Source organism: Manis pentadactyla, chromosome 7 (genome assembly GCF_030020395.1).
Source record: "Manis pentadactyla isolate mManPen7 chromosome 7, mManPen7.hap1, whole genome shotgun sequence".
Lineage (NCBI taxonomy): Eukaryota > Metazoa > Chordata > Mammalia > Pholidota > Manidae > Manis > Manis pentadactyla.
The window spans coordinates 116,366,549-116,385,756 of record NC_080025.1 but is presented as its reverse complement, the minus strand read 5'-3'; the positions used below and the strand labels follow the sequence as shown (position 1 = coordinate 116,385,756).

At 37.9% G+C, this 19,208-nt stretch overlaps 1 long non-coding RNA gene across 1 annotated transcript in view; it reads left to right on the top strand.

The window, feature by feature from the left end:
• Positions 1–12,944, top strand: part of LOC130684304 (uncharacterized) — a 67,207-nt gene extending 54,263 nt beyond the window's left edge. Inside the window, exons 3-4 of the long non-coding RNA XR_008998534.1 lie at positions 2,983–3,085; positions 12,420–12,944. This is a non-coding gene — a long non-coding RNA (uncharacterized LOC130684304). The remainder of the gene's footprint in view (positions 1–2,982; positions 3,086–12,419) is intronic.
• The last annotated feature ends 6,264 nt before the right edge of the window (positions 12,945–19,208 follow it).

Here is a 19,208-nt window from a genome sequence, read left to right as displayed (position 1 = left end):
ATACAAACATTGCTTGACGTATGGGGCAGGCTGGTTTTGCACCGGCTGCTCCTGCCTGCATTCTAAGGAAAAAGAATGTGAGACGTTTTAAAGTTATTTCAGTTAAGCAATGGAGATGTTAGATGGAAGAAAAAATTATTTTTTTTCAAAAGCACATTCAGCTTCCCCTTAATCTCACCAATTATCCATCTCAGTTTCCTTCCTGGTAAAATATTGGCTAACCTCCAAGAGCCCATCCAGCTTGGGCTGTTTCTCACTTAAGGGCCAGGTGCAGTATATACAGAAGATACTGAATGGAGATACTTCAGCAAGAAGGTCACCGGAAGTGAGCTGGTGGGAGTCACGCTTGGGACCGCGGGCATGGCTCAGGTGGGCTGGTACTCAGCTGTGTATTGGCTGATTGCCAGCCATGCCTGTGGCTTCACACCTTAACTCCAGGCCTACATCACTGGTGGGAAAGTGCTCGAATTGAACCCTATTCTCATTATTTTCCTTTGATGGTAAATACCACAGCAGCACTCACAGCATTTATCTAATATCTAATATTATCCAAATACTTTTATAGTTAACACTAAGCTATACAATTTCCTGTCACCAATAGCTCTGACTGTTATGCTAGTCAAATACTCTTTAAGGGTCATAGGCTCTGACCATTTTGCTAGTCAAGTATGTAAACTAAGTTAAAAATGATTTTTTAAAAAAGAATCACTTTGATAATAGAAGTAAAATATATCCTCAAAATAACCAACTTCTGCCAAAATGTGGAAGGAACAAAACAGGTCATAAGCTTTCATTAATGTGTACAAAATAAACTGTGTTTGACAGAAACTAGCAGGCAACTGTTTCTATCAGCGCTTTTCTTTTCGTTTGTTCCCCTACAGTAGTGAGGCAGAATGGGATATATTTAATAGTTTGGAAAGCATTTATTTAAAAGTCCTGGGCATCAGGACTTTTTACCTGCAGGAGAAACTGAGTAGAAGATCACTGAACTAGTATTGCACACCTTTCATCCTGTTCATCCCTACCAAGCTAAAGTAATTTTCCAGTGTCATCCTTCCTTGTAGGCACCAGGATCCTTTGGTACATTCCTGCCTCTGTGACTTTGTGGCTGCTCTTTTCCTCACCTGGAGTGAGTTCTCCTCTCCTCCCCATCTGCCAGGTTCCAGTTCAGGTTCCACCCGATCAGCATAGCCTCGCAGACCACTCCAGTACCCTTTGGTTTCCTGTTTATCTGAACACTTATTATTCTTATTGTTTTCGTGTGAAGGGTACCCAGATCAGTTGGATATCAAACTGGGACCCAGAATATGAAGAGGAGAAAGGAGCACCCAACTAGCTCAAAATAAGAATCATATATTGTAAATCTACAGAGTCCCAGAAATGGGCCTCCAGGATATAAACTGGAATCTGTCAGAAGCCTAGGCAGCTCTCTCTCCAGTTCTTGGGATCATACAGTACCCCTCTGACTCTCTCCCAGGAATAACTACTTTCACGTTCTTCCCATTTCCCTATGCCAAATCTCCCTGCTTTATCACTTCAGGTCTCTTTCAATACCCCCATTTAATGGAATTAGACTTTTAGGACCTTACAGACTTCCAGAGATTTGGTCATCTCATCGTTTAATCAGTGTGGTGGCAGGGGTGGGGATTTTCAGTACGAATAGCTGCCTGAGCCCATTCCTGTGGCAGCCTGTAGGTGGAGTTTCAGGGAAGGGGGAAATAAGGTAGGTACCAAAAGACATCCACTACCTGCGGAATTGCATTATTCACTCAAGGCAAATTCCTGAAGGGCAGGAATAGATTATGTGTTGTTTACTTACATCTCTGTTTAGTAGAGCTCTTCATCTCCCACAGTGAACTACACCCCTGGCTGTAAGGCAGAATCACCCAGGAACCTTTCAGGAGCATTTCAGTGTCCTCCGTGTTGCCTCCGTCAAAGCCGTGAAAAACACTACTCCTATGGGTGAAGAAGCAATTACCCTTGTAACTGAAAACATGGTGGACATGCAAGAGCCGTTAAACAGCTTAAAATTCTTGCTTGGCTTTTGTAGTACAGTAACTATAATTATATGCATATTGTCTTAGGTGGGGTGAATACAAGTAATATTGGTAACTTTAGACAGAGATATTAAACTTTTTGATTTTACATTTTTTATTTTTCCCCATTCCTGTAGCTGATTTCATTAAATGTGGTAGTCAATGGTTATTTCTCCAAAGACTTTTGATCATGTTGTCAATACATCTTCAAAATACAGCCCTGTTTCTGCATTATTTGAAAACAGTCCTATATAACTAGGAAAATTTGAGATTTAATAGTAAATTCCGAATTGATGATTCAGAGTGCCACTTGATGACAGTTGTTATTTTCCAGTGGTAACTCTGAAATCGACCTTTGATTATTTGGACTGAATTGAGTTTGCCTCCAGAATAGCAAGGAGCTGATTTTTTGCAGACATTGTATAGAGCTATTCTTTCAGCCTACTCTTTATAGTATCCTTGTGGCTCTCACAACTTGTCTTAGGTTTTAGAACCATCAAATGTGGTTGACTAGTTGGAGAATTCCTTGGGAATAGCTTCTGGAGTTCTTTAGTACGGTCAGTGAAGCCAATAGAGACATTCCAAGCCTAAAAGTAAATAGGCTCAATTACAGGTTCCTGAGGGAATAATGCTGCCTTTCTTGCCAAGCGCCAATGAAAACACCTTGGGACATTTGTTAACAACCTCTGAAAGTCAAGTCACCCTAATCTTACAAGCACACTGGGCACTGATTTTTGTATAGAATATAATTCATTCACTTTTACTTTTCCTTCCCCTGTTTCCTTCTCTGAGAAGGAGCCATTTTGCCCAGTCACCTGCAATGCTCTTAAGGAAGGCCTGGTAACATTTACCTCTTTGGCAAAGGGTCTAGAGAGAAAATACTGTGGGAGACACCTTAACAATTTTTGACGAGCATAACCAGACTCAATTTCTTCTTGTGTTACAGTACAGCCCAGGGAAGGAATGACATTTCATTATCCCAGCACACCTTGCCCCAGACCCTCTGGATGTGATGATCCCTTCTTGGACTTACCATCATGAGTCCAAAGGTCAGTAATGTGAATTGTGATGCTAGTTTTTAAGCTTCCTTTGGGGATGATGTGAGTGGCTTACCCTTTTTCTAGCAAGATACTGACTTTGCCTGAGAAGGAGCAGAGATGCCACCCTTGCAGGCCAAACAGGGGTTCATGTGTCTGCACTGAGTGGCAGGTACTGTGGAGTATGCATTCTGGTGCAGCAGACCCTGGTGACCTCTTGGCAAGAAAGCAGTGCTCCTTTACGGGGCACAGCAGTTAAATAAGAAGCTGTATCCTTCCTTACTTACTATGAGTGCCACAATCTCTGTCTCATTTGGCAAGGCTGATTCTTGGTCTTTGTATGTGTCATATTTGATCTCAAATCAAATAGCCCATCAAGAAGTCATTAAAGGTTTCATTGTAAACTCCTTCTATAACCCTATAACCCATTATGCATTATCGAAATAGTCTCTTGGGTACAGCTGTCACAACGCAGCAATACATTTTGCTAGTTCTATATTGAAAATCGAAATCCCCCAAATCTGACCATTGATGAGAAGTATGCTTTCTTTATCCCATGAAGCAATCAGGTATGCTTGTGAAGCAGGAACAAAATCACTTAATGTAAGATCTGTTATGGGTTCCACAGACTCTCAGGAGAACAACATACTTTTTCTTTTAAGGGATTTTGATTCTTCTGTCTCAAGATATGAATTCTTGTCATTACATGTTTCCCAGGGAGCACACTTCCAATGAGGCAACATGCAATATGCCCCTGAGCAGTATTTTAAATGCAGGGTCTACTTGGTATTATAATGGAAGTTGTATTCAGTTGTTTTCCAGAATTTCTTATTGTTGTCCAGTTTAATTTTGAAGAACTCCCACTATTTTCCTCCTTCTTTCTCCCCCTTTCTTCCTTCAACAAACATTTAAAAATTATCTGCTGTATGATAGGCTTCTGCTGAAGATACAAGTATTAAAATATGGTCTTGAGCCTCAGAAAACTTTCTTCTTGTGGTGAGGGAGTGGAGAGGTAAGCATGACAGCCATGCTATCTGGTAAGAATTACATCTGAGGTGCTATGGGAAGACTTAGTGAGATATGTAAGCCACCCTGGGTGGAGGGGACAGTCTGGGACGGGAAGGTGTAATGAAAGGAAAAGTATCCTGGATGCGACAACTCTAAGTCTCTTTGGGCAAGTGGAAGAGAGCCTGCTTCAAGATGTGGGGGTGCAGAAAAGAGGAAGACAAACAATGGGCATAAAGCCAGGAGAATATGGGCCACTGAGGAAGTGGCAAACAGTTCCGCGTTACTGGAATGTAAGGTACATGGGGTGGGGAGTGGCAGATAAAAAGTGACACTAAGGAGGAAGGTGAGGCCAAATAAGGAATACTATTGCATTTTTGTAAAGGATTTGGAATTTTCTTGAAGAAATGTGGAAACATTAAAAAACTTTAATGATCAGATCTTCCTGTAGCCTATCTAGCTCATTGTAGTGATGAGTGGAGCACAGACCAGATGGAGAAACTGAAGACTATTGCAAGAGAGAGATGACGAGGGTCTTCCCTAAGGCAATGGCAGTGTAATGGAGAAGAGAGGATAGATAGATCCCAGAAGGAACAGTTGATGGGACTTGTGCTTAAATACTTTGGTGAAAAAGGAAACACAAATAGGCCTTTGTCAATGAGGTCTTCATTACAGTAAAGACCGACTATTCCAAATGTATCTAAAGTCCCTAGTGATCCTTCTGGAGGAATTAAAACTGAAGAACTATAACCAAAATAACTACTATTGAACTCATGGTACACATGGTATACATATCATACACCGTTGGCTGTATCACATGTTTGCTGAAGACCACGTTTGAGATTCTCTCAAGTTAACTTTTCATTTTTCTCATTCAATATTCTCTCCAAACAACTTTGGAAATCCCACAATCTGTCATCCTAGCATATGGTCCCAGGATTATTTTTCATATACTTTTCTTTCTATAGGTAATTTGTTCTTTTTCCAACTCTGTCCTAAACTATGACTTTTAAACAATTATTGTAATAGCAAAGACACTTGTCTAAGTCACAGCAGCCAGAAAAATCTGACCTACTGATAGAACTTCTCTTTTATAGCTTTTCAGTCAATCAAAGCTAATTAAAACAAAAACTAAAATACTATTTTGGTTTCTAAATTACCAGGCTACCTTTAGTGATTCATTTTCTTCTCATTCTGCAAGAGAAGATGTCCACATTTGGTGGAAAAGTCTGCCACTGAACTGTTAGCTATTCTTGTTGAGCCATGGAACATTTTCATGCTCAGAGTGAGCAGCTGCAGTGTGCAGGAGGGGGAAATAAGCAGGAAAAGTGACTGGACAAAGGACTTTCAGGGTAGAAGCTGAACCAACTGCAAGTCTTCCCTTGGGAGAGTGAATGGTTGCAGTGACTTACCGCCCTCCATTCCAAAACCCAAGTTGAACCCTGTCTAGAGAAATGGAACTATAAGGACGAGGAGGAGGAGGAGAGCTTCTTGCTCATTTGTTAAGGAGTCAGAGTTTGCACAACTTCAGCAAAGCCCTAAACATGGGTGTAAAAGAGAAGAGGCTGCTGCACACCAGAATGGCTGTTGGGATGCTCAGAGGCTAAGTTTAGGCTCTGGTTCTAAATTCTGCTGCCTTGAATCTTATGTATCTTAAATATAACTCTTAGCAGCTCAGTTGTCTGTTTTCCAAGACCAGAAAAGATTAGAAACAAACTAGAGGTAGGCATTCTGCCTGCAGCAGACATATTTGAGAACCGACACCTTGATAGTTAGGGAAAAGCATAAAAATGGAAAGTAGGTGCAGAAGTGTGCTCTGCCTTATAGTATAGTGTAGAAAAGATGGAGGAAATTATGGACAGTTGTTATCAAGGAAGATTAAATTATGACATGTTTTTAATTTGAAATACAGTTGTGTGTTTTCTTTTCCCCAGGAGAATTGCCATCAAGATTTGTTAAACAGAGCTTAGGTATGGAAAGATTTTCATTGCTTGAAGAATTAGTAACATAAGATATGCTTCCTTCTCCTATACTTTCTGCTATTAAGCCTGGCAGAGAAGTCACAGAGGCCATGGAAGACCATGTCTCTCTTATAAGCACTCTCAGAACCGTCCATCTCACTTTTTGGTTACTACCTTACTTCCTTTCTCATATGCTGTCCTCAACCTTTTTATCTTGCCATTTGTATGCATGTTCTTTGCCTTTCCTTAACTCCTGTGGGGACAGTTGAGTACTTAATTGCTATGGTTTGTGTCCTCCCAAAATTCATATTTTGAAACCCTAATTCCCAAGGTGATATTATTAGGAGGTGGGGTCTTTGGGAGGTGCTTAAATCAGGAGGCAAAGCCCTCATAAATAGGATTAATGCCTAATAAAAGAGGCTTCCAAGAGATTCCGCCCCTTTCCACCATGTGAGGATAAAATGAGAAGTCTGTGACTGAAGCAGGGCCCTAACCCAGCCATGTAGGCACTCTTATCTTAGACTTCCAGCCTTCAGAAATGTGAGGAATAAGTTTCTGTTGCTTATAAACAACTGTGGTATTTTTTTGTATAGCAACCTGAAGGGATTAAGACATTAATAATTTTCCAAATGGTCCAAAATGATAAAGGAAATCATTACTATTTATAATTAGTTTTCACTCTGTTCAATATGTAATTGGTTTAGAGTGAATAGTTGCCACAAAAGCCAAAGAATGAAAAACAAACTAATTCCCAAACATTTACAACTTTTGCATAAAGATTAAAAATACTGAGAGAAAATCAAGAGGCCTGAATTTAAAACGTCATGAGAATTATTAATAACTTGGTAAACGAACTCTGCAAGAATTGGTAAAGTTTCATTCTAATACTCAGCTGTGTTAAAAAGCAACCATCATCCCCAAGTTCTCACAAATCATAGCACTCCACTTTCATAGCTGAAATTTCTACTATAGTTTTTATGGCTGAATTTAAAGTGAAAATTAATATATCAGCTTACTCAGAAGTCATGATTCTATAGAAACAAAGGATGTAACTTAGAGTAGCAAGTATACTCTTTGAAATGACTAGTTACTATGGAATGAGTGTTTGTATGAATGACCTTTGTGTTGGGATGCCTGGAGCAGGAGAGACTGCCATTAACTTAAATGGGTTTCATGCTTTTATTGAGTTCCCACTTAAAAGTCTGGGAAAAATCTCTTCACTGATCAGTCCAGAAAGTTGCCATCAGCTTCCAGTTCGGAGGCTTAACCAATGTATCAACATATACAAAGAAAGCCATGTCAGAGAAAAGAAAGCTAACAAATAATATAGTTAATTACTGGTTACTCCTAAGTGACATACTTAATATCTTCTGCAATCTTTATTGAGGGGATTTTCTAATCCCAGTCCAGGGTTTCTCATATGAGCACTCTTGGTATTTTGGGAAGAAAACTCTTTGTACTTTGGGGGCTATCTTATGCATGCTAGGCTGTTTGGCAATATCCCTGGCTTCTCTCCATAGATACCAGCACCATCAGAATCTCCTAGTGTTGATAGCCAAATATGTCCTCCAACATTGCCGAATGTATGTGTGTGTGTGTGTGTGTGTGTGTGTGTGTGTGTATGTGTGTAAGATAAGAGTGGCAAAGGAGTATAAGGGAGGGCAAACTAACCTTACTTGAGGATCATTGCCCTAATCATAACCCACTGATTTAGCAAGTTGTTATTGCTCCTGAAACATAATAACCCAGGAAAGTTTCTGCTGTCTACTAAGAAAGCAAAAAGGATATTGTTATTTGATCTTTTCTCTAAACTGCTCTACTTGATTGTCTTTTTGCTACTGTTCTTGCACCTAGTTAGGCTTATCTGTGTAGGGTGAACATAGATACTGGTTTGTCCAGGTCAGTCCTGGAGTATGCCTGTTAACCAAGCATCCTCATTAATAGCCCACTGTCAGTCTCAAAGTATCTTGATTTGGCTGATAAACCATGATCATCCTTTTATGCCACTCTGGAAAATAAAAGATATATTCCTTTTAATTTTACCAAAAAAGAGAGTGGGATAAAATTAAGTTGAAAATGGAATATGTGAGAAAGTATATTTATCTCTCCTCTCCCATTTCCCCTTTCCAATAATCTAAAAAGAAAATCACTTAGGATAGTAGGATGCTCATGAACAGAGCATTGAACAGAAGTTCAAACACAAAACAGAAGTTTGAACACATACCTGGAAGGCTGAAGAACCTCAATAGTTTGTGACAGACATATCAGAATGGACTGGTGGCAGCCCACAACTTGCGATAGAGAAGATAGTATCAGGGCATTGCCCTTCTTTCCACAGGTAGAGTTTCCATGCACCCTCAGGAGCCAGTTCACCAGAACTGGGAAGAGAGTAATCAATTGAAGGTCTTTTCTTGGAACAGCTAACTGAGTTGCATGTCTTGCAAAATGTAGAAGCAATGGAAGTTTTAACTCTTTCCATTCAGCCCCTATCTAAATCAGAGGACTGACCTTCAAATAAATTAACAATCATCCCATGTACTGCAGCTTCTAACAGAGGTTTTCGAACTTCAGAACAAAACCTGTAGGCTATTAGAGAACCCATCGTACATGATTTTCTCCCTCATTTCTTCCCAAAATAAAGACTTCTTCACTAATCATAAGAAACAAAACTTCAGAAGAAACCCATAGCAGCTACATATATTGATCAAGTTAGACTTTTGTTGGCCAATATGAGTAAATGACCAACACTCATTAAGAAAAATCAACCACACAAAAAAGATAATCAAATAAACAACAAGAATAAATGGTTAAAAAGGAAACAGTAAAAAAAACATAGAAACTATTATTAGTATCTTAAGAAAGATCTAATTATATGTTGCAACCATAAAATAAGCTTAAGCTGCTATAAAATGTGAGCACTTAGAGAGCAAGCAAGAGTTCTTGGAAATGGTAAAATAGTTACCCAAATTTTAAAAAGTAAAAAGAAATAGAAGAAGGTAAAATAAAGTAAATTAAATATCTCAAAATATAGAGTAAAAAGGATATAAAAGTTAAATATGGAGAATCAAGTCAGAATAGTGGGCAACTTTAAGTTCTAGCATGAATGAATAGAGAAAATATCAAAGATGTTATAGAAGAAAATATCCATAATTGAAAAGACAAGTCTGCAACTTGAGAAAGCCCAATGGTGCTAAATGAGATGAATGAGAAACAGCCCCACTTGGACTTACCCTAGTGAAATTTCAGAAACTTAGACTTTAAAAGAATATTCATTTCTATACTGAATAATATTGCTAAAACCATGACATTATGAATGTTGCTTATTACTTTCCAGCTTCAATCACCTATAGACATGGCTTTAAAGATTAATTGTAGCCATACAACAATAAAATGTAAATATAATTGGGGTCTCTACATTAATCCACATGTGTACTTCCCAGCTCTAGGAGGCACCATTCTCAAAAAATGGAAATTTAATCATATCATTCAGTATGGAGACCAAGAAGAAACTACCAGAGCTAAAAACAGAAACTCTGGAAGTGAGATAAGTTATAGGGGATAGGACAGGAAATGTAAAATTTTTAAATACCATTTGAATGTGTTCTTTGGATGTATGTGTTAATTAAACAGAGGTCATTAGACTGAAGTGGCTTTAATGCCATGGCAGCCTATGTAAGCAAACCAAAATCTTAGCCTATAAATGCCTCAAGGTGATGAAATCAAAATGCTAGGGACCACCAGTCATAAACAGTCAACTGTAATCTTTAAGCTATAGTCAATCAATAATTTCCTTTCTTTATTTCCTTCTGAACTTTATATGTCATTTCCCTGGCTTCTAATGAGGGAGTTTTCCTAACCACTTCCAGTTTGGCACTGCCCAACTGGAATCTATTTTTGCTCAAATAACTTAAAATGTTTAATATGTCTCAGTGTATTTTAACAATGTATGATAATAATGATAATAATACTCATTTGAAATAGTAAGCCATTCTGGTTTTTTCACATCATCATTGCACAGTCCACCCAGTTGCCTAGCTAACTTTGTGTGGGGAATATGAAAATCACACAGAAATGTAATAGACCCCAAATCACTTCAGTATTACTATGCCTCATGATTTGTTTCACCCTAATGAAGTTGAGGCATGGGATGCCATTTTATATTATAATTTTGTGGATAAATTATCAATGGATCGTATTTTCCATGGGGTATAGAGCTCTCTTTTTTCTCTTTGAATATTGGTGAATTTATCTAGCTCAGAAAAAATTTACTAACACTTCAGGATCTTTATTACATATTGACTCCTTAAATATAAAACATACTTCTTTTTGAGCATCACTAGAATTCTGTGACAATTTATGGCAGACATTACTTTATCTATTTTATCAATAAAGTTAAATGAAGTTGAGAAGCTTGTCTTAAATCACTGAGAAGAGGAAAGCCAGCACTGGATTGTCTCCCTTCCTCTACCTTATGGGCTTTCTTAAGGGGCAGGGATGATTGAATAATACTAAAGCACATGGGGAGCTTTTTAAAAATGTAAAAAACACACTACCAAGGAGGAAAAAGGAACCACCAAAAACAGGAAATCCTTGTGAATTCCTCAGCTACAATCTTCCTCACCCTGAACTCTTTTTCAAATTGAACAATATTTTTAAATGTGTCCTGCAGAAAAAGCTATTGAAGGACATTAAAGTGAAAAGAAGTAAGTTAGAGGAAGTCAAAACAAGAAGTGTTCCTTAAAGTCTGTAATTCCATTTAAGTTCTGTGCCAGTCTGCAGTATGTCCTATGAGGCACCTTCTGACTTAACATTAAAAATTGGCTGTAACAGAGCTATACAAGATTAATCTACCCACCCAACATTTATTAGCCTTTTATGCCTATGCTCAGTATCTTTATAGAAATGGGGGGTAAGGGTAGAGGGGTAGAAGAGTAGGAAAAGTATAGAATAGGAATGTAACTTATCTTTTCATACCATTTGAATTTCTTTAATATGTGCATGTATGGAGGGAGGTGATTAAACCATGGATAGGAATGTACAAACCACTGATGAATCCTTTTCTGTAGTGCTGATTTCTTTGAAGTTAAAATTTTATGAGGCCACAAAGTTAACCAGGAATTTCAGAGAATAATTCTGTTTCTAGAATTCTATTAGAGATTTGAAGTTCTACCTTCACAACACAGAACCTTTGACTTAAATTGAACATAAAATTCTTTAGCAACTCCATTTGTAGTACATTCTCTTTTTTTTCTGGTTCACCTGGCATCAATGTTAATGTTTGATGAGGTTTGTCCAAATTCTGGCTCTTCCTACATTGACTCAGTTTCTATCCACTAGAACAAGGTGACCTGCCAAGCCAGAAAAGGACAAAATGCAGTGACTCACAGAATTTTTTTTTCTTTTATTTCTAAATAAGTTAAGTACACAGACCATCGATAAGAGAGATTTTAACAACCTTGTTATCAGTTTTTAGTGAGGCAGTCCCTCTTCCTTCCTCCTCTACACACCCTCCTGAAACATAAATCCCTTACCAAAGAGAAACCTTTAAAGATATGCTTGCTGGTTTGAGTGTACATATTTAACCTTGGAGGTACTTTGGATTCGGGGTGCTTAGTCAAATTTTTAGTGAAATACACTCTTTTAAATCTTGACAGTCGCCATTGCAGACAATGTAAAGTATCTCTTTCATGGGTACCTAGCCATAAACAATTCAAATGTACTTTAACTTAAAACCTTCACTGACTATTTTCATCTTAATGACATAAACAAATGTGTTTGGATCAGCAAATAATGAACAGTAGTGTTTACTTGGCATGATAAGATATGTATAATCATCAAGAGTTATGTAACTTTTGTGCATTTACATTTATCAAATATGAGTGAAAATAATGAGGCTTATTTTTTCCATAGATTTCAATGATTTTGAAAAAGTGGACAATCAATAGCTGCTATGATAAAATAGCAAGATTCTATTAGTTTCAAAAGTCTAGAGTGAGATTAATGATATCATTAAAAAAAATCTGGATGTGCCTTTATTAAAGGCCAGAAGAGTATAAATTTAAGGACAGGCAAAAGAAAAAAATAACCCAGTATCTTTCTGAATATTCAGTATGTCAGTATGAATTTCTCTGTCTTTCAGGCAGAGATCTGTCTTCCCTGAATTGGTATATCTTCATAATTTTGAAAAGTAAGTTTCAGACAGTCGAACTCATACCAAACTCACATCATGTTTCCAGTCAAGTTCTGTGTCAATTTATATCTCCAAGGGTTATCTTTTAGAAAGACAAAAATTCCATGACTGGGTATATGTTTATGGTAGAGATGGCTAACAACACCAAAATGAATGCTAACCCTCTTAGTTTTGCCTTGTCGCTGCCCAGCCAAGACCAACTTTTCCACACCTCTTGGGAGCTACAAGTGACTATGTGCCAACAAGAGGATATAACCATTATAAATATCTATGCACCCAACACAGGAGCACCTACATATGTAAAACAAATACTAACAGAATTAAAGGAGGAAATAGAATGCAATTCATTCATTCTAGGAGACTTCAACACACCACTCACTCCAAAGGACAGATCAATCAGACAGAAAATAAGTAAGGACACAGAGGCATTGAACAACACACTATAACAGATGGAACTAACAGAAATCTACAGAGCTCTACACCCAAAAGCAGCAGGATACACATACTTCTCAAGTGCACATGGACATTTTCCAGAATAGACCACATACTAGGCCACAAAAAGAGCCTCAGTAAATTCAAAAAGACTGAAATTCTACCAACCAACTTCTCAGACCACAAAGGTATAAAACTAGAAATAAATTGTACAAAGAAAACAAAAAGGCTCACAAAGAAAAGGAGGCTTAACAACATGCTCCTAAATAATCAATGGATCAATGACCAAATTAAAACAGAGATCAAGAAATATACAGAGACAAATGAAAACAACAGCACAATGCTCCAATGTCTTTAGGACACAGCAGAGGCAGTTCTAAGAGGAAAGTATATAGCAATCCATGACTATTTAAAGAAGGAAGAACAATCCCAAAGGAATAGTCTAAATTCACAACTGTTGAAGCTGGAAAAAGCAGAACAAATGAGGCCAAAGTCAGCAGAAGGTGAGACATAATAAACATCGGAGAAGAAATAAATAAAATTGAGAAGAATAAAACAATAGAAAAAATTAATGAAACCAAGAGCTGGTTCTTTGAGAAAATAAACAAAATAGATAAACCCCTAGCCAGACTTATTAAGAGAAAGAGAATCTATACACGTAAACACAATCAGAAATGAGAAAGGAAAAATCACGACGGATATCACAGAAATACAAAGAATTATTAGAGAATATTATGAGAATCTATATGCTGACAAACTGGATAACCTAGAAATGGACAACTTCCTAGAAAAATACTTCCAAGAATGACCAAGGAAGAAACAGAAAATCTAAACAGACCAATTACCAGCAACAAAATTGAATTGGTAATCAAAAAACTACCCAAGAACAAAACCCCTGGACCAGATGGATTCACCGCTGAATTTTATCAGACATTTAGAGAAGGCATAATATGCATTCTCCTTAAAGTTTTCCAAAAAACAGAAGAGGAGGGAACACTCCCAAACTCATTCTATGAAGCCAGCATCACTCTAGTACCAAACCAGGCAAAGACACCACAAAAAAAGGAAACTACAGACCAATATCCCTGATGAACATAGATGCAAAAATACTCAACAAAATATTAGCAAACTGAATTCAAAAATACATCAAGGGGATCATACACCATGATCAAGTGGAATTCATCTCAGGGATGCAAAGATGGTACAATATTCGAAAATCCATCAACATCATCCACCACATCAACAAAAAGAAGGACAAAAAAACACATGATCATCTCCATAGATGCTGAAAAAGCATTCGACAAAATTCAACATCCATTCATGATAAAAACTCTCAAGAAAATGGATATAGAGGGCAAGTACCTCAACATAATAAAGGCCATATATGACAAACCTACAGCCAACATCATACTTAACAGCAAGAAGCTGAAAGCTTTTCCTCTAAGATCAGGAACATGACAGGGATGCCCACTCTCCCCACTGCTATTCAACACAGTATTGGAGTTCCTAGCCACAGCAATCAGACAGAACAAAGAAATACAAGGCATCCAGATTGGTAAAGAAGAAGTCAAACTGTCACTATTTGCAGATGACATGATACTGTACATAAAAAATCCCTAAAGAATCCACACGAAAACTACTAGAACTGATATCTGAATTCAGCAAAGTTGCAGGATACAAAATTAATACACAGAAATCTGTTGCATTCCTATACACTAACGATGAACTAGCAGAAAGAGAAATCAGGAAAACAACTCCATTCACAACTGCATCAAAAAGACTAAAATAACTAGGAATTAACCTAACAAAGGAAATGAAGGACCTATACCCTGAAAACCATAAGACACTCTTAAGAGAAATTAAAGAGGACACTACTAAATGGAAATTCATCCCATGCTCTTGGCTAGGAAGAATTGATATTGTCAAAATGGCCATCCTGCCTAAAACAATCTACAGATTCAATCCAATCCCTATCAAAATACCAACAGCATTCTTCAACAAACTAGAGCAAATCTTTCTAAAATTCATATGGAACTACGAAAGACCTCAAATAGCCGAATCAATCCTGAGAAGGAATAATAAAGCAGGGGGAATCTCACTTCCCAACTTCAAGCTCTACTACAAAGCCACAGTAATCAGAATAATTTGGTACTGGACAAGAACAGACCCATAGACTAGTGGAACAGAATAGGGAGTCCAGATATTAACCCAAGCATATACGGTCAATTAATACATGATAAAGGAGCCATCAACATACAGTGGGGAAATGACAGCCTCTTCAACAGCTGGTGTTGGCAAAACTGGAGAGCTACATGTAAGAGAATGAAACTGGTTATTGTCTAACCCCATACACAAAAGTAAATCAAATGGATCAAAGACCTGAACGTAAGTCATGAAACAATAGAACTCTTAGAAAAAAACATAGGCAAAAATCTTTTGGACATAAACATGAGCAACTTCTTCATGAACATATCTCCCCAGGCAAGGGAAACAAAAGCAAAAATAACAAGTGGGACTATATCAAACTAAAAAGCTTCTGTACAGCATAGGACACCATCAATAAAACAAAAAGGCATCCTACAGTATGGGAGAATATATTCATAAATGACATATCCGATAAGGGATTGACATCCAAAATATATAAAGAGCTCATGCACCTCAACAAACAAAAAGCAAATAATCCAATTAAAAAATGGGCAGAGGATCTGAACAGACACTTCTCCAAAGAAGAAATTCAGATGGCCAACAGACACATGAAAAGATGCTCCACATCGCTAATCATCAGAGAAATGCAAATTGAAGCCACAATGAGATATTACCTCACACCAATTAAGATGGCCAACATCCAAAAGACAAACAACAATAAATGTTGGCAAGGATGTGGAGAAAGGGGAACCCTCCTATACTGCTGGTGGGAATGTAAATTAGTTCAACCATCCTTGAAAACAGTATGGAGGTTCCTCAAAAAACTCAAAATAGAAATACCATTTGACTCAGAAATTCCACTTCTAGGAATAGTTACTGTCACCCTAACTAATATACTGTCCATTCTCCAATGCTCTTTTAAATCATTTGTTAAGAAAAATATTTAGTTATATTCTTTTTAAACACTACTAAAAATGTCAAGATGTCTATTTCCTAGTGTACTACTCTTGTACCTCTAGTTAGAATGCCATTTATTTTTATCAGTCATGAACATGGCTTCTTCTTACCAACTCTTAGAATCATGAGTCTCAATTAAATAGCATATCTCAACATCATAAAAAATCTTGTAGATTTGCATTGTTCACATCTGCCTCAATAGAGCTAACATGTAAAATCACATTGAAATCCTGTTGAGGTGGGCTGTATATTTGCTTTTTTAATAAAATTTCATGAAACACATCCTTTGACTAGAGCTAGGCCCAGGGTCCCACATCAAGCTGCTCTCTTTATCAGATTTATCTCAAACAATTTAAATAATATAGCTAAAATTTTGGCTGATATTCTAGGCAATACAGTTTACTTATCAAGTTGATTCAGAGATTCAATTTTTTTATAGTCACAAATATAGACCTTCTTATTCATTTTTTTTAAAAGGTTAAGAGTAATTAATGAAACATATTATTATTTTCTTCTTTCTTTGGTAATATTTTCTCAGCAGCATGTGTTACTCAGATGATGCTGGACCCTCCTGCTGGGCAGAATTTTAAGCACCACAGATCAAGGCTTTCATAATATTATCAGGAACCATGAAAGTTTTGAAGCTTTACTTTTACATTAGTAAGTTAGCCTGTCACAGTTTCATGGATGCTGGCAGAGGACATAAGATGCCTGGTTCAGAGATAAAGGATATTATTACAGCACAGAAGGCAGCATGAGTTTCATGTTTACATTTTTTTCTCCCTGCCTTTATAAACATCCCACAGGGTTAATAGGAGAGGCCAGGTGGATGCTTCAAATGCAGTGGTTTCCTGTCACAAGTGAAAAGCCCCAAGCTTAGCACACTTGGATATTTTATTGGGAAGTAAACAAACCTGCCTGGCTTTTGCTCCAGAAGGAGACAATGTCTTTAACAGACAATAGCAAAGGAACCCTATGACCCAGAGGGAGACCTAGCTCTATCTTCCAAAGCTGTTTACTATACAAACCTTCTTAAAAAGATAAAGCTGGTTAGTTAGTGCCACTGCTCACAAGATAAATGGAAAATTGAGAGACCAATGGAGAATTGTCTCCCAACACTGGTGATTGCCATTGTGGTATGATTTCATAGGACTGGATGTTGTACAAAAGACTTCTACCCACCTTAGCTTCATCCCTTCAGCAGATAATTTTTATACACACCCTGCATTTTCCTTGCAGCACCCTCCCTCCAACACATTACCTAGAGTTATGTGGTGTCGCTACCAGTGTCCCTAAATCACTGTTCCCAGCAACCATGGTGACTTGGCACCTACCAGTTTTTATTCTTGCACTCTCTTTGTTCCCATTTTCTTATTTGATGAAATGTACTATGTAATGAAGTTTAAAAACATTCTGACACTTTACTCAAGTTTTTCTTTTCTCTTTGTCATATGATATGAAATACTTGAGGACATGAGTTATGTTAGCATCCATGTTTCTTTTTTCTCTCTTTAAATAATGAACTTAGATTCATTTTATGTTCTTCTCCTATATCAGGGTAAATTATTATAGAGGAAACAAGATCTAAGAGCAGGTGAAGGAGACAAAGTTGAGGGTGTAGGTACAAAAGTAGTAACCTTGGAAATAGGAAAAAATCCAACTGCATCTTTAGTCTCTTTTTCAATATTGGCTTTCCAATATCTCTAAACACACACACACACACACACACACACACACACACACACACACACACACACACACATTTGTCCATTGTCTGTTGTCTTACTGAGTTTACTTGATTACAGTAGTAGGAATTAAATGTATTCTTTCTAACCTATATGTGCAAAATATTTTGTAACTTCCATTATTTTATTTAAAGGACTTCATCTTGCTCACAAGATTCAATTCCAGGTAAAGATTTAATTTTAGGTACAGCTTTTTCAAGTTAAGATAACAGTCTTTTGTGAGGAAATAGGTTAATTTTCAACAAGTTAGAACCCTATTTTGAAAGCTTCCCTTCCCCATACTTCTTCCAATATTCAGGTGGAAATTGTACTCATCTTCACACGGCAGGGGCCATTGTCTTCCATGTTCTTGATGTCTGTTGCTGCAGAGGAATTGCTCTGTTCCTCAAGGGCCCTGTGCTGGTGACTTCTGAGATGTGTCTGGTTCTACACGAACTTGTCAAACATTTTGCTAATACTAACTTGTAATGTCCTGATTCCTGCCAGTTGTCTCAAGTTGTGAGCTGCCTATTCTATGTGGTCTCCTTATTCCAATCCAGAGTCCCTTCAAAATTCTTGTGACATCTATACATTCATCTACTGGCCACAGAGGAGCTTCTGGGTCTCTGATCGGTTGTGGGAAGACTGGAGCATTCTTTGGGATATGTTGTTGAATGCCTCCCTCTGCAGTTCCTGCTGTAGAGCTCTTTGGCCTGTTGACAGAGAAGCAGAGAGTCAACCACTCAATCTGTTTCAGTTTCCTGAGGGCATTTGGAATTAACTTGCTCTCTGCCTTTGGCTGAGGCACAGGGATGGCAGTGTGGCTCTTCTAGTTCTGACAAGAGAACCAGGTACCTCATGAACTTAATTGTATCCTGAGATGTGTGCCTGCTTCCTTCCTTCTTTGTACTGAGCATATCCCTTGCATCATATTCTTTGCCATCTCTCTAGAGTTGTAGTAAAACTCAAGGACCAAAGTCTACCAGGTCTATATGCTTATATGAGAATTGGACTTTAGGGGATTTAGAAAAACTTTATCCTTTTAAACAAAGCTTCAGTATCAGGAATCTCACTGGGAATTAAAAAATCTAACTTTAGAAATAAAAAGCTGAGCATGGACACCTTGTCATCTTGTATTCCTGCTTTAATTCTAGGCCTCCCTAACAAAATGGCCAAGGTTCCACTAGCTGAAGGGAGGACAGCACTGTATATATGGAAATGTGAAGAAGAAAAGTGCCTGTTATTATATTTTAAAATATTCCCATAAAATGTGCTGGCTATCTTGATCAAAGGGAATAGTTTGAAAGGCTATTGGGGTCCCAGAAAACCAGTGGGAGGGAAGCTGAGGGCTAATGCGGGAATAAGCAGGAGCACAGGGTGATGCATAGTCCCGAATGCAGAGAGCATGTGGTGTGGATAGGGCGCCGCTATTCAAGGTTCAAAGGCCGGGCAGGGGGCATTGGAGGGAGAGCTCGGGTGGGACTCCACCCGCTGCCTTTACCGGAGGTGAGAGAACTGGCTTCTGGCAGCTTCAGCTTCCACAGTGAGTTACGTGCACCTGGGCTACCTCTCACCAGCACAGCTAGTGCTGATGGCGGGTTTGGGAGGTTGACCAGTGTCCAAAGGAAGAATTTGGGTGTTATTAGGAAGTTCTTCTTGGGAACTGCTAAATGATAAATGTGTACAACACCTAAATGAAAACCAGGGAAAGGTGAGAGGAC